The 3,424-nt window shown below is 51.8% G+C and overlaps 1 pseudogene; it reads right to left on the bottom strand.

The window, feature by feature from the left end:
* Positions 1-2,011: 2,011 nt before the first annotated feature.
* LOC100347574 (eukaryotic translation initiation factor 3 subunit H-like) lies at positions 2,012-3,393 on the bottom strand (annotated as a pseudogene).
* Positions 3,394-3,424: the final 31 nt, after the last annotated feature.

The following is a 3,424-nucleotide window of genomic DNA, read 5'->3' as shown; positions in this document are numbered from 1 at the left end:
AGCCCAGGAAGCTGCGTGGGTCCCGTGAAGTGAATGTCAGTGCAATACAAAATGTTTGATTACTCACCTTCCTGCTGTTTTCAAATCCTAAAGAGTAGGCTCGTATAGAGGTGTCTTAGCCTCTACACAGGAGTTGTGGAGTAAGTCACAAGGCAGCGTGCAGGCCGAGAGACCAGGGCAGATCCCGTGGTGCAAACCCTGCCGGAGCTTCACCGTTGCACACCGCCCCTTCAAGCTTCCTTTCCAAGAATTGTTATTCTGCTGAAGTCTGAACACGCGCAGGTCATGGTCTTTGCACAGATGAATAACAAAAGACCCCTGGAAGCTGTAAGTGACAGGAAACACAGTCTCGCTCAGAATTCTCTGGTGTCTGTGTGTTTGCCTGAAGAGGGAGAGGTTGCTATAAATAGCAAGCCAGCCAGGAAGTCAGAGGGCTCTGCTCCAATGCTTCCGTGACTTTTGCCATCCATTGCCTGAGCAGCGGGCAGTGGCAGCTGTCTGTGGTGCTCACTCGGACTGACAGCGGCTCAGCATTAGCCACAGGAGGCCATGCCACGCAGAGCCCCTACAGGGCTTCCTCTCACGACTCACCGTCACCCATCCTTGCAAAGGGTAGGCCTTCAAAGCAAAAGGTTGCTCCAAGGAGATGTGAGATCTGCATCAAATTAGATGACAAGGAAGCCTGCAAACACAGTGCACCCCATCCCCAGCCACGGGCGGGTCACAGCCTGCTAGCTCCCCTGCCTCACGGTGGCAGCTTCGGGCAACAGGGAAACAAAAGCTAGCTACTGACCCCAGAGCAAGAGAAGCTGTGCCTTCCCAAGGCTCTGCTGCAAGATCTGGTACAGACCTGCATGAGAGGGTCATGACAGAGAGGGTCGAGATTTATATAATGTTGTGCCCCGAAGGGAAGGAAGGAGGCTGTGTTCCAGAATCTAGAATGGGTTCTGCACCAAATTTTGAAATGTGTAGGATGTGGTTTTGGTGCCTCTCTCTCTCAGAATGGGGCTGGGGACCTCTCGTTTCCCAGGGGACACTGGCCGCCCCGGGGCCCGTAACTGTGCAACCTTGTTGGAGTGTGGTAGGGTCCCACTTCCAACCCTTCCTCCTATAGCACTTAGCCTGTCCTGTGTCCCCCATCCTCTGCGCCCAGGTGTGTGTCTGCAACAGGAGAGTAGTGTTGGGCAAACAAAGGCGCTGCAGCTGGGTGAGAGGTTACTTCTCTTAGAGGCGGCTTTCCTGTGCCAGGCAAAGCTCCACCCAGAGGGCCTCCCTGTAATACTCCCCACTAGAGTCTGGGTGCCAGTATCGTTGTCCTCCAAAGGCCCACGTGTTAAAGGCATGGCTCCAGGGTGGTGCTTTCAGGAGAGGGTGAAGATGTGATCTATGAGGTGGTCCTAGTGGGAGGCCCGAAAGTCACTGGGGAAGGGGGTGGCCTCAGTAGGGGGTTCTCACGACAGTGTTGGCTAGATAAGCCCCAGCTGGGTCCAGTTGGCACTCTGCTTCCTGGCTTTCCCTCTGATATTCTTTTTTTTCTTCTTCAAGATTTTGTTTTATTTTAAAGATTTTTTTTTATTTGAAAGGCAGAGTTAGAGAGAAAGGAGGACAGATAGATAGAGAGATCTTCCATCTGCAGGTTCACTCCCTAAATGACCCAAACAGCTGGGGCTGTGTGACAGGAGTCTGGAGTTTCTTCTGGGTCTCCCATGTGGGTACAGGGACCCAAGCACTTGGGCCATCTTCTGCTGCTTTCCCTGGCACATTAGCAAGGAGCTGGATTGGAAGTGCAGAGGCCAGGACTCGAACCAGTGCCCACATAGGATGCCGGCATCACACGTAGTGTCTTTACCTTCTACAGCACAACTACAACAACCAAGATTTGTTTTTATTTTACTATTGCTTAGAAAGACATTATTGCCAGAGACAGAAGGGATTGTCTGTGCTTCTGAATATGCAAATACATTTCTTCTGAAGAGTCCATGTTAACTCCTTTTCTAGAAACTTCCTTTTCTTAGTGGTTGTATTCTTGAGGAGCCTGGGCCATGAAGAGTCTGCCCAAGTTCTGGGCAGTGACCGCTTTGCTGTTCTGGCCGTCAGTGTTCATCTGGGCTGCAATGAACAGTGAGCCCTTCCTGGCAGGTGGCAGGGGTGGTTCGAAGAGCTTGGACAGGTCCTCCTCAGGGAGCAGGGGTTCTCCTTGACCCTGGCACTGCGTGTCCTGCAGGTGCCGCTGCTGATACTGATGCTTCTGCTGCTGCTGTTGCCTGTATGCCTCGTGTGTGTTATATTCAACTGTATCTGGGCCCATGTCATCCAATCTGTCCATCACAACTGCAGATTCTTCCCCAAGACGTTGCTGCTGGCAAGACTGAGCAGTCCATTTTTTTAAGATTTATTTTTTAATTATTTGAAAGGTAGAGTTATGGAGAGAGAGAGAGAGAGAGAGAGAGAGAGAGAGAGAGGTCTTCCATCTATTGGTTCACTCCCCAAATGGCAGTAATGGCCAGAGCTGAGTCAGGCTGAAGTCGGGAGCCCAGAACTACTTCCAGGTCTTCCACCTGGGTGCAGGGGCCCAAGCACTTGGAACGTCTTCTGCTGCTTCCCCAGGTGCATTAGCAAGGAGCTGGATCAGAAGTGAAGCAGCCGGGTCTTGAACCAGTGCCCATGTGGGATGCTGGTGTCACAGGTGGAGGCTTAACCTGTCACAATGCTGCCCTGAGCAGTCCCTGTTTGCCTGGTACAGTCGACTTCTTCTCCAGCTACAACAGTAGGACATTGATCAGATAAGAATTTTTAATTACAATTCACACTTCTTTAAACATGTGCTCGAAGGTGAAATTTGCCTTAATGCTTCAGGGGAAAAATGCTTCTCTTTACAAACTTCCATCTGCTTAGGAGTCAGTCTGTATGCCCTTACCGTCAGAGACCCTCGGGCAGTTTCTATGGGATCCTCAATGAAAACGACAGATTCTTTAATGCTGGCCACTGAACTGGGAATCCAGGAGAGCCCGGTGATGAATGAGCCATAGTCTGTGGACTGGCGCAGCCCTCGTGGACGCGATCCATGTTTACAGGGATCCGCGTCATGTCCATCTGATACTGGACTTCATCCAAGTCAGCATCATCCTCCGTGTGCTGTGGCAGAGGAAAGCACTTGGTGATTTCCAGCCCATCTTCTACAACCAGGCCCCAAAGTACTCCTTGAACAACCCCAGTTCCCTGGCCTTCCTCGTGATAATGTCTGGTTATCTTGAATACCACCAAGCTGTCCAGCCGCACCTGTTTCACAGCCCAGTGTCCAGAACCGCCTTGGCCTTTGCCCTTCCCTACCTCACTGGTGGTGCAGCTGGAAGACCCGGCAGTAGAGCCCGTGCCTTCCTTGCGGGACACCATCATTCCAGCCGACAGGAAGGCGAGGTCCATG

This window comes from Oryctolagus cuniculus, chromosome 10, assembly GCF_964237555.1.
Source record: "Oryctolagus cuniculus chromosome 10, mOryCun1.1, whole genome shotgun sequence".
NCBI classification, from domain to species: Eukaryota; Metazoa; Chordata; class Mammalia; order Lagomorpha; family Leporidae; genus Oryctolagus; species Oryctolagus cuniculus.
This window is presented reverse-complemented; position numbering and strand designations above follow the sequence as displayed.